This window comes from Leiobunum rupestre, chromosome 1, assembly GCF_980474605.1.
Source record: "Leiobunum rupestre chromosome 1, qqLeiRupe1.1.hap1, whole genome shotgun sequence".
NCBI classification, from domain to species: Eukaryota; Metazoa; Arthropoda; class Arachnida; order Opiliones; family Sclerosomatidae; genus Leiobunum; species Leiobunum rupestre.
This window is the reverse complement of record NC_143384.1, coordinates 21,454,095-21,467,371: the sequence shown is the minus strand read 5'-3', so window position 1 is coordinate 21,467,371 and position 13,277 is coordinate 21,454,095. Positions and strand designations below refer to the sequence as shown.

Below are 13,277 nucleotides of genomic sequence, written 5' to 3'. Positions count from 1 at the left end.
AAACCGAAGACCGTCGTTCGCCCCAAATTAGGCCTAATTTGGCCAAAGGGGGAAGGGGGGGGGGCATGCCAAAAGCGCCAGACGCGAAACCACTTGACTTAAAAGCCCGCAAAACAGAGCGAGCCAACGCCGCGTGCTAGACGCCTCAGGCCGCCGCGAGAGGAACTGTCAAAAGAATTTTCAAGAAATGCGTCTAAGACTCACCGAAATATATCTTCTAAAATCCCGCGAAGTTTTATTCGGTAAAATTCAAAAACGCGAAATCGTAGTTTTACTTCGCGTACGACGAAATCCACATTGTTATTTTCCGAAGGTTTTTCTCCCCGCGACAAAACGAATGCTTAAAATATTGTCTTCGTGAGGAAGAGAGGAATTATACGCGAAAACGTTTCGCGTCCACAACGGTCAAAACACAAGCGCGATTTGGCCAAAGCCGCTCCGCGCCGCGCACTCCTACCAACGAAGTAATTCTGGTATGAAAGCGCCGAGTCGAAGCGACGGAGACGCGAAAAACACCGAGACGGGGGTAGATATTGGAGAAACCCCCTAATACTAGGGGGGGGGACGCGTTATTCCGTACGTCGCGTCGGGTGGGTGAACGAGGAAAGCGTAACGGGAACCGCAACGAGGCATCGGTGTGTGTACCCCCCCGTCTTAACCGATCACGTGAGACCCCCTACCGTGACGTAACCTCCATCCCCATCCAATGACGAATGGATGAAAGCCCTCGGTAGCAGACGACGTTAAAATCCATAGCTTCCAGCTTTTACCACCAGCCTTTGGGTGATACCATTTAAAATAGGAGGGAAGTTAGGCAAAACTTTCTAACTTGGCAACTACTCGGCGATGAACGGAGTGAAAAAGTAAAAGGTTTTCGCTAAAAGACTCCACTCTCCGATGCCAGCATACCGTATCAATAAAAACACGGGAATTTTTTGCGTCGGCGCGTACTAAATTGCACACGCGGGAAACGTCGGTTATTATCTATTAATGACTAGCTTACTGTATGTTAAAAATTTTGGGCCCAAACTATAGCCGGCATTTATTACAAAACGCGCGTTCAGCGTTTTAGAAGAATCAATAATGATGGCCCCAAGCTAGTTTCGAGAGACGCTTTAGCCAGCACTTTCGCTAGAGCTCTAAGCGGTGTAGTCTGTACCCAATAATAGGCTCTCGTTTAAGTATTAGGTTGCGTATAATATAGATAGCTTAAATTTATCTTTGAGTAGCAAGTGGAGGCACACTTGAAAGAAAATGAGCGGCAATGACTTGGGCTTAGGACTTAAGAAAATGACCGCCTTTTGTACGTGGTTGGGAAACTCTTTGAAGATTTTGAAGCCAAATGAAACGAACAGGACATTTTTTACCGGCAAGTTTTAGTAGTTTTTCTCCTAACGGTCTATGATACTATTGTAATTTTAGGGGCAAAAAGGGTTTTATTTTTATTTTGATTGGTCAATATATAGGATATTTAGTAATATGATTTTTTACCCAATTTCAGTAGTTTTCTACTAACTTTAGGTGAATTTTAACATTTTCGTCCTAGAACCGACTGTTCTAGCCGTTCATTTAACCCTATTGTAGTATTTTCTAATTTATTTTTATCAACAAAAGATAATAAGTTTGAAAATTTCACACGCTTAAAATAGAAAGTTTAATAAATTGATATCATTTAAAAAAAATTTAACATTGTGTTTGTACAATTTTAAGTGTGTGGTATTTTTAATCATAGAAATTATCTAAAATAGTAGATAAAAATAAATTGCAATAAGAATTTATAAGAATTTCTAAGCCTGGGCCTTAATTTTTAAGAGACAATAAGAACTAGGTAACGATTGAATTAGCATGATCTCTATAGAATTTGCAAACAAAATTTTGTAACAAAATCAAAACTTTAATGTACTCAGTTTCCAAAATGGAAGTAAAAATGATGTCATCTTGTTTACTTTAGAAATAACAAAATACATTTGGGGAACATACACTCTTGGCTACGCGTAGGAAGAAATTTTCCTCGTATAAGGCAAGCTTCAACAAAATCCAGGTCTTTTTCAATAGCCAAGGCTTACTTTAGAAGTCGCATTCAGCCAAGGCCTACAAAAACCCTAGGTAGAGCGCATAAATATTTTATTCAGATTCAAAGATAAATCGACCTATATGCTCCCTGTAAACAAAGTGAGAGGCTAAATAATAGATGGCACTGTATTGGAAATATACGCTCTGATGCCCTGGAAAGAGTTGCCAGATAATTTCAGATTCTAGCCCAAAGTAATTTCACAAAAGGATTTTACGAATACTGGTTTCACCCTAAAACGTACCGAAATGACAAATTCAGAATAATAACAAATTAAAGAATTTTATGGATGGTCTGATTCTGCTTCCAAAGTTTAAAATTCAGTCCTAAATAATCGTTTAAGCAGAAAATCTTTAAATGGGTAATTGTTTAAAACTAATATTAAATAATTGTCCGAAACAAATATTTCATAATTATAAATTGTCTAATAGAAAAATTAAATAGTTGATTAGAACCAAAATTAAATAATTGTTTAAAAAAAATTAAATAATTGTTTTAAACAAAAATTAAATAATTCTTTTAAACAAAAATTAATTTATTTTTTTAACAAAAATTAAATAATGGTTTTATTGATTTAAACAAAAATTAAATTATTGTTTTAAACAACAATTAAATAATTGTTTTAAACCAAAATTAAATGCAGACTGTGAAAAATTTATAATTTTTGTTTACTTTGTAACTGTTAACTTTAAATTACTAACGTTTCGAGAAAGATACAATTTTGATGTTCGTTTATACCTTTTCAAATTCGGCCCAAACCAATAACGTGTTTATTTATATTTAACATATACACTATGTATGAATAAGTGCATTCTTGCCAAACAAACTGGCATAAAGCGGCCAATTTGAATCAAAGGAAAAGGCGAGGGAAGAGGCGAGATAGCGAACCGGAAATAGGTCAGTTGTCGGTCAATATAAGGGATTTTTCCGGCCTAAAATAGCCTTTCAATATAGAAAAAGTCTCTACCCGACCGTCTCGATAAAAATTCGATCAAACTTGGTGGTATTTCGTAACGGCTATTTCAAACTCAACCCACGCTCAAATCTTCCCTATAAAAATATATATATATATATATTTTACCAAGAACTAATTTAAGCCAGAAAGAACGTGTAACCGCAGTTTTGGAGGTTATGCTGTCATACCGATGCCCCGCCCCTTTTCAGGCTCCATCTTGATTTAAAGTCTAGTGCGCCGTCTCTTGAAAGGAATACGAAACATTATTTAGACACATAATTAAATTAATTAATTATTATAAATATATTATTTTATAAATACGTCATATTTTCTAATAATAATGTATAGCATATTATTTACATTTCATTTCTATTTGTTTTTTAATTTTTATATATTACGTAATTTTTGTAATTTAAATTAACAATTAATTTTAACAGAAGTTAACACTCTCCGCCATAGATGGCACTATAATACGATTTTAAAGTATCCAATCAGGAAAGATAATTTTGTATTTAAAATCTCGACAAAACCGTTCTCCACTAGAAACTGAAAACTTTCAACCAATCGTTGAAAATAAAAATTATGACGTCATGCTGCTATCAGAGCGCCATCTACTAACAAATAACGCCATCACCACGTTACCTCGGATGAATATTACCCCTTTAAAGTCGTCTTTGCCCCTTAAAAATTGTAAATCGATCTATACGAAATCTAACAAATATTTGCGCGACGAAAGTATGCTGTTTGGTTAATCCAGTTCTCGCGATTCGATTTAATTTTTTTTACGTTTACCGATATAATAATAATAATAATAATAATAATAATAATAATAAAAAGTTGTAGAGGTTAACGGTAATAGTTAGTGTAGGGAGCTGTTGGCTCGATCTCGTGGCATGCAGGGCTTGCCACCACCCTCCTACGCATTGTAACCCGGCCACCTGAATTAAAGGCTTCAAAAGTCGCTTGATGACTTAGGCCTAAGGTGGTGCCTTGGGTATTAGCCTAGCTGATTATTATTATTATTATTATTACTATTATTTATTATTATTAATAATGAATAAAAAGTTTTCATTTTAGATTTAACATTAACGTTACGTTATTTTACAAAAGTATATTTAAAATTGGTTCGAAATTGGGAAATTATGTTATTTATGAAATTTGCCATTATTAATAATTTGTACTTTCTTATAATCTGTTCAGCCAAGAAGTCAAAAATTCAGCGCCCGCAGTGGCTCTATTCCGGAGAGAGTTTTTACCTTGACAATTTTCTCATAATATCAAAATATCGTTTTAAAAGCATATTAATCGTGGATAAACTCCTACAACGGAAATTGACGTTTAAAAGAAGGGCTTACCATAATTAGATTGAACTATACCCACAACAGACTTTATAATAACGGTTAAGTATTTTACTCTGGAATATTTGGCAACAAGGATAAATATTTGGTTACTTGCGGGAATATTTGGCAACAAGGATAAATATTTGGTTACTTGCGGGAATATTTGGTAACAAGGATAAATATTTGGTTACTTGCGGGAATATTTGGTAACAAGGATAAATATTTGGTTACTTGCGGGAATATTTGGCAACAAGGATAAATATTTGGTTACTTGCGGGAATATTTGACAACAAGGATAAATATTTGGTTACTTGCGGGAATATTTGGTAACAAGGATAAATATTTTTTACTTGCGGGAATATTTGGCAACAAGGATAGATATTTGGTTACTTGCGGGAATATTTTCTAACAAGGATAAATATTTGGTTACTTGCGGGAGTATTTGCTAACAAGGATAAATATTTGGTTACTAACAAGGGAAAATGTTTGGTAACAATGGAAAATATTTGGTAAAAATGGAAAATATTACTAACAAGGGAAAATGTTTGGTAACAATGGAAAATATTTGGTAACAATGGAAAATATTACTAACAAGGGAAAATATTTGGTAACAATGGAAAATATTTGGTAACAATGGAAAATATTACTAACAAGGGAAAATATTTGGTAACAATGGAAAATATTTGGTAACAATGGAAAATATTTGGTAACAATGGAAAATATTTGGTAACAATGGACAATATTTGGTAACAATGGAAAATATTTGGTAACAATGGACAATATTTGGTAACAATGGACAATATTTGGTAACAATGGAAAATATTACTAACAAGGGAAAATATTTGGTAACAATGGAAAATATTTGGTAACAATGGAAAATATTTGGTAACAATGGAAAATATTTGGTAACAATGGAAAATATTTGGTAACAATGGAAAATATTTGGTAACAATGGAAAATATTACTAACAAGGGAAAATATTTGGTAACAATGGAAAATATTTGGTAACAATGGAAAATATTACTAACAAGGGAAAATATTTGGTAACAATGGAAAATATTTGGTAACAATGGACAATATTTGGTAACAATGGAAAATATTTGGTAACATTGGACAATATTTGGTAACAATGGACAATATTTTGTAACAATGGACAATATTTGGTAACAATGGACAATATTTGGTAACAATGGAAAATATTTGGTAACAATGGACAATATTTGGTAACAATGGACAATATTTGGTAACAATAGAAAATGTTTGGTAACAAGGGAAATTTTTGGTATCAATTAGAAATATATGTTAACACGCAGGAATGTTTGGTAACACAGGAATATATGTTAACAAGGCAAAATATTTGGTAACGAAAGAAAATAGTAACACGCGTAATTTTGGGCAATAGGGGGAAATAGTTGCTAATGTGCAAAATTAATTGTTAACACGTGGGAGTATTTGGTAACACGCGGAATATTTGTTAACTCACGAAAATGTATTTGGTAATTCGCGAAATTATTTCGTAACTCCCGGAAATATTTGTCAATCCCAGGGAATATTTGGTTATCCCAGGGAATATTTCGTTATTCCGCGAAATATTTTATAATCGCAGGGAATATTTGGTTATCCCAGGGAATATTTGTTAATCAAAGGGAATATTTGGTTATCCCATGGAATATTTGGTTATCCCAGGGAATATTTGGTAATCCCAGGGAATATTTGGTAATCCAAGGAAATATTTGGTTATCGCAGGGAACATTTGGTAATCCAAGGAAATATTTGGTTATCCCAGGGAATATTTGGTAATCCAAGGAAATATTTGGTTATCGCAGGGAATATTTGGTAATCCAAGGAAATATTTGGTTATCCCAGGGAATATTTCGTTATTCCGGGAAATATTTTATAATCGCAGGGAATATTTGGTAATCCCAGGGAGTATTTGGTAATTCGCAGAAATATTTAGTATATGGCGTAATTATTTGTTTATTTGCGGAAATATTTCCTAATTCACGAAAATATTTGTTAAAACAAGGTAACGTTTAAAAGAATTCGTAACGCGTGTTTGCGGACGTTTCGTCGTGTTAAACGTACCATACTCCCTTTAAAATATTAAAACCTCGTAAAAATGAGTATCTAAACAACCCAAGCAAATCGTCTTTAAAATTATGATGAATTCTTTTCAATCCATTACCAAAATGAAACGGCATTGTTTAGAGTCACAACACACCCAGAAATCTTAAACCTCAATGCATCACTAGGAACAACACCAAAAATCGTAAAGTTACGAAACGAAATTTCAGCCTTTCCAAATAGACGAGCGCCAATCTGATCAACGTCAAAAAAGAGCCGCGTTGAAATACAATAGCCAAGATTTCTCGTACGCCTCCGAAAGCTCTCCCAAAACTAGTTTTGGACGTAATTTTTCGCCGGCATAAAGCTTTGCCGCTTTATTTTCGACGCGGATGGGAACTAGGCCACCGAGGGAGGGCGCTGGCACGAAGGCGGTACGCTGATGGGAGGGAAGGGAACCATTTTAATCGCTCCCCCCCCCGCCTCTTAGCTTTCTCCCAAACAATCTTTGTTGATTTTCATAATGAATTAAAAGTGAAAACAGCCACGATGAAAGGCGCTAATGTAATGGTGGAGCGCTACAAGTCTCAGGGCTTCATGCTATGTGCGTCGAAGGGGTTGTGTGGCCTTACTTAGAAACGGAATTAAGGACTTATGATCGTACGATGAACCTTTTTTCGGGGTTTAGATAAAAAATTATTTTTGCCGTAGACTAAATTTTGGAATGTGTCGAAAGAAAAAAAGATTTAAAAAAAAGATTAAAAGTATAAAATTAGAGATAAAATATAAAATTAGAGATAAAATATAAAATAGAAAAGTATAAAATAGAGAAATAGAGAAACATAAAATATATAAATAGAAAAGTATAAAATAGAGAAATAGAGAAACATAAAATATATAAATAGAAAAGTATAAAATAGAGAAATAGAGAAACATAAAATATATAAATAGAAAAGTATAAAATAGAGAAATAGAGAAACATAAAATATATAAATAGAAAAGTATAAAATAGAGAAATAGAGAAACATAAAATATATAAATAGAAAAGTATAAAATAGAGAAATAGAGAAACATAAAATATATAAATAGAAAAGTATAAAATAGAGAAATAGAGAAACATAAAATATATAAATAGAAAAGTATAAAATAGAGAAATAGAGAAACATAAAATATATAAATAGAAAAGTATAAAATAGAGAAATAGAGAAACATAAAATATATAAATAGAAAAGTATAAAATAGAGAAATAGAGAAACATAAAATATATAAATAGAAAAGTATAAAATAGAGAAATAGAGAAACATAAAATATATAAATAGAAAAGTATAAACTAGAAAAATAGAGAAACATGAAATATATAAATAGAAAAGTATAAAATTTAAAAATAGATAAATATAAAATATAAAAATAGAGAAATACAAAATATAAAAATAGAGAAATATAAAATATATAAATATAAAATATAAAAATAGAGAAATATAAAATATAAAAATATATAAATAGATAAATAGATAATTATAAAAATATAAAAATAAAATGGTATATATAAAATTTAAAAATATAAAATATGAAATGGTAAATATAAAATATAAAAATAGATTAATATAAAAATAGAGAAAAATAAGATATAAAAACAGTAACACAAAATATAAAAATATAAAATATAAAAATAGAGAAAAATAAGATATAAAAACAGTAACACAAAATATAAAAATATAAAATATAAAAATGGATAAATATCAAGTAGAAAAATGGAGAAATATAAAATATAAAAATAGATAAATATAAAATAAAGAAATAGATAAATATAAAAACAGACAAATATAAAATAAAGAAATAGATAAATAGTAAATGTAAAAAAATTATTTTTTTGGAATGCGTTAAAAGGTATGAAAAAAATATAAAAATAATTTAAAGTATTAAAATTTATGAAATATAAAAACAGAAGAAAAATAGATAATTAGAAAAATAGATGGTAAACGAGAATTAGAAAAATGCATGAAAGTTTTATAAATAGAAAAAAGTTATATAAAAATTTAAGAAAAGTGAAAAAATATGGAAATATCAAAATGGAAAAATTACCAAGTTTTGGTATGTGTTAAAAGAATTAAAAAAATATAAAAGGCCCATCTCGATTTTCATTCAAAGCCTCACATCACAAAACACCCATTGCATATTTTGAACCAGTCACCTGTCAAATCAAAATCTATAGTGACCCACTTAATATAATTTTAATATCAACGTTCTCTTCAAAAGAATCAAAAATTTCTTTCCTCGATGAAAGAAGGGCTTTTATATCAAAACATTTAAAATAACTTAAAAACCTTCAATTATAATATTTTTAATAACACCCTCCACATAATCAACTGTCTCATAATACTCCAGCTTCATAAAACAAGTTTGGTAACTTTAAACCCTATTTTACCAACCTTACAATGACTTACCTTTTCAAAAGAACACTACAATACAAAAATTTCGCTAATTTTCCATCCCCATGATTTTATGCATCTCAAAAATGTGGTTGTTTATAAGTATGTATAAAAAAACGGTTATAAACAAAAACATTCAGAAAATCTCGAATAATTTTACAAAATATCCCTTCATAATCTGCAGAAAATGCCACAAAGCTTCGACCTAAATTCTGCAAAAAGCATTTTTATGCAAAACGGTTTCTTTAAATTTAAATCGTGATTTTCTCAAGAAACGAAAACTTTTATAAATCTCAAGATTTAAAGTAAAAAAATGAACGCTTTAGGTCTTGACCCATTATTCTAAAACGCACCTTCGAGAATATTTTTGTAATAAAAACACCTTTGATACCAGCCTAGCCGCCTTATAAACAACGTATACCAATGCTTTTCTGAATTAAACTTGTTATTATTTTTAATTTTATATTTATTGTCTCTTTTTTTTTCAAAATTAGGTTGTCGTGGTATGATAACTAGATAGAGTGTAGGTTAACTTGAACGTTTCCAAGGAGATAAAAAAATTAATTTAAAAGGTTTTCCCGTGGAAAATACTAACGTGTGTTGATTTAATTGTTCACTGGACAGATAAGATCGTAGCGTCCAATTTGCGTTTTTAACCGGCGCTTTAGAATTAACTTGTGGTAGGTTATGATATTCAGTTAGTGTTGGAGAAGTCGTAGGGAAGTGAAAAACTAGTTTTAAGGTAATTGTTGTAGCACTTATGATCGCTTCGAGCCGATCACTTATTATTGTATGGCAATTACTTAGATTCATTTGCAAGAAACCCACTTTTTGAAATTACATCTTTCACCAGCGCTCCTACCGCCAAAATAACGAAACATTTCTACTCAAATAAGTTATGTTAAAACGTCAGATGACAAGATAAAATATTTTAGGTCAGGAATCCATACCACTACTTGGAATGCTTATCACGGCAGAGTTTCGTCTCGATGTGGCTGACGGTGTTTATTGACATCACTATGTTAACTTAACAAGCAACAACGTGAGAGGGGAGCGCGCGCAAAGGGGATTTTTTCTCTCGTAGGCGGGGCCAAAGCCGTCAGAGTGAGCTTACCATACGCGATACGGCAGGATAAGCATTCCTAGTAGAGGTATGGATTACTGACTAATATCGTTCTCTTATCATATTGCGCACGTGTTCAATATTTGGGTGGAAATCTTTCCAATATCGGACACCATGGCGCTGCAAGCGGCGCTTCTATGAAAGAAATAAGCCCACCATCTATATTAGGGTTCAGTAGTTTATTGCAGCGGTTCCCAATTTATTTTTGCTATGGAACCCTAAATTATCCACCTAATTCTATCGGAACCCCAACTCATTTTTTTACTTATCTTCAAAGACTCTTGACACAAACAAAGATGGCCGCGCTGCGAATTCTCGGAACCCCTCTGACCCTTCCAGGGAACCCCAGGGTTCCGCGGAACACCATTTGGGAACCACTGGTTTATTGGTCGAAGGTGTGACTTTACCTAGAGCTTTCAACCGATTCTCATATAAGAGCTACCTTATCTGATTCGGGGTATTAATTACGATCAATCTGAATTTATCGCAAACCGACAGATTTCAGTTGGCTCAGTAATAGATTTTACATATCCCACGATTAAACATCTTTCAAAAATTTAATCTTCTGTTTATTTTAATTTCCTATCTAGAAGATTATATATATATTAAGTATATATACTAAACGTAGAATTCAGATTACTGTTCAACTAACTAAATCTGATTACAAGAAATAATGAATCAGATGCAATTTGAAATCAGATATCTGGGTGATGGGAATTTTTAAGAATCAATTGATTTTACTAACTGATTACCTTCAGATATTTGAAAATTACGATCTGAATAACCTGATCAGTTGCTCGTTGGAAGCGCTAGCTCTATAACAGCTAACCATTAGCTATTTTTCACTAACTATTTCTTAAAATCCATGGCAAGATTTTGTACTAAAAAGGGGAAACCATTAAATACGCACAGAGGTGCCCTTTTTCATATGGCCTGGTCTTTATTGAATACTCTTTAATTAAATTATAAAAAAAATTAAAGGGCAGACGGTGCAAAATAGGGCTTAGCCCTAGCCAGCCCAATGGTAGAGATGCGCCTGTCCCTTTAACCATGGCCAACTTTGGTCTCTCGCGCTACAGCGGCCAACCCATTCGTCGAAATTCCGTGAGCAAGGATTTTCCCCCTATAAACTGTTGTATTAACTGTAGGATTTCAGTGCCACGCTCGTTTTTATATTGGCTTGAATGCAAAAACTATGCGATAAATAATATTCCGCTAGGGGCGCTCAAACCATACATTTATCTTTTGATCGTAGGTTAACATAGAAACTTTAACGAATGGGTTGGCCGCTGTGGAGCGAACAGCGCGTGATCAAAGTTGGCCGTACTTTAATTCAATTCAATTAAATTTTATTACCTGTAAAACAACATGTTCATACACTTTTTATAGGATTACAGGTTTTATATAATAGGTGTTTCTATAAAATAAAACATTGAAAAATATAAGTATAAAATGTTTGTATCTGCGTCACGAGCGCCAGTTATTTAAGTGCTTTACTTGCACGCGAGATTTGCACGCGGGCTTCAGATTCCGAAGGGTCTCGCGACGGCAGCGCCTGCTCTCTACCTTCAAGAGCTACAGCTAAGTGACGTAGACAAAACATTGTCACATGACCTCCCGTATTTTATAGAAGCACCTATTTGTACTTAAGTAGGGTTTTTAATTGTTACATCAATGGTCTTGCCGTATAACTTTTATAATTTTCGGTTGACTTATATAATTAGGTTTATTGGGTATATATAGATATCAAAGTTATAAATTTATTATTGATTGTTTATCACAGTAGTTCGTAGTAACAGACGATGATATGAAATTTCAAAATCAACTCAAACCCAAAATTTGTCGGTGCCACAACCCACTTTATGGAAACTTAAGAGCGCTAACCACTAACTTTATGACTATCCAGACTTGTTTAAGGGGTGTTTTTTGTGTTTTTGACCCCTTTTGGTGGCGAGATATAGAGGGGGGGGGGGTGGATAGTCGTAGTAATGAAACCGCTCGTTGCAAAAGATTGCAGAATGCGTTAATTAACTTCGTACGTCTGGCAGTAGAGCCGCGTTTTTCGGACGGAAAGTTGTTTCTTATTCAGTTAGATATCCGGGTAGCCGTTTATTCCCGTGATGTCACGCCAACTCGGAGGGAGACCTCGATAGCAGCGACACCGTGCGATAAAAAGTGTCGTAATTTGACGGGCAAGTGATAAATGATATAGTAAGTTTATAATGTACTGAGAGCTTCTACATTATTAAGGCCTGACATTCGCCTCATAATTAATTCTATTTCATTAAAGAAGGTGATACAACTTTTATCTAGAAAGTAGTTCGCTTATCTAGTAATATACAGGGTGTTTCAAAACGAATTCCCTACAGGATGTTTCAAAAGGTTATGCAAAAATTTGAAGGAGTTGTAGGGCTGAGTTGAGAAGTATACCTGTTTTTTCCCCATTTGCCTACGATGAGTTAAAAGAGCGCTAGAGAGCTTCAAAGTGTGGACTATACTAGCCCCTGGAAATAGATTGCAACAAGCGCAAAACCAAGCAGCAGGGACTTTAAACACGGTTTAAGTTTACTTTTTTACGCTGGTTACCTCGATTTGTTTACAAAGTCCTTTTCTACCTATCATACGAATACAAACCTTAATGTTCGCGTTTCCCTGCTGCTTGTTGCAGTCTACTTCCAGGGGCTAGTAGGCCACACTTTGAAGCTCTCTGGCGCTCTTTTAACTCATCGTAGGAAAATGGGAAAAACAGGCATACTTCTCAACTCACCCCCTACAACTCCTTCACATTTTTTAATCACCTTTTGAAACATCCTTTAGGGAATTCGTTACTATACTCAGTCGCAGGTTAACAAAGGCAAAATATACCTATTAATTTAGGTATGCCCACTTGTAGTATTAGAAATTAAATATTACAACTATTTTTAAATCTTATATATGTTAATTAATTAAATATAACTTTGAAATATAATTATAAATATAATTAAATTATTTAACGCGCGCGGTTATACTTAGAAATTCAACCGTAAACAGGGAATTTTAGAAATTCTCGCCACCGATTTACCGGAAATTGGTGCTAGTATCTTTACGCCAAATGTACTAGATATGCATTTTAATGTAAATATAGCATGACTTTGCTGAAACGATTTTTAGCGTTGCTAATTAATAATCTCCTCAAGCTCTAACAGTATAAGCACTTTACAGTGGCGGAGGAGGGTAAACATTTGGTGCTGGGGTACCAAAGTAAATATCTGGGGCAGCTAACAGCGCTACGAGAAAATTATGTATTTGTACGGCA

General features: G+C 33.0%; 1 protein-coding gene across 4 annotated transcripts in view; it reads right to left on the bottom strand.

Annotated features, from left to right (window-relative positions):
- Positions 1 to 459, bottom strand: part of LOC149961347 (plexin-B-like) — a 260,627-nt gene extending 260,168 nt beyond the window's left edge. For all 4 annotated transcript variants that reach the window (XM_090176829.1, XM_090176833.1, XM_090176832.1 and 1 more), the window contains exon 1: positions 205 to 459. The gene's annotated coding sequence lies outside the window, so the exon portion shown is untranslated. The remainder of the gene's footprint in view (positions 1 to 204) is intronic.
- Between the last annotated feature and the right edge of the window lie 12,818 nt (positions 460 to 13,277).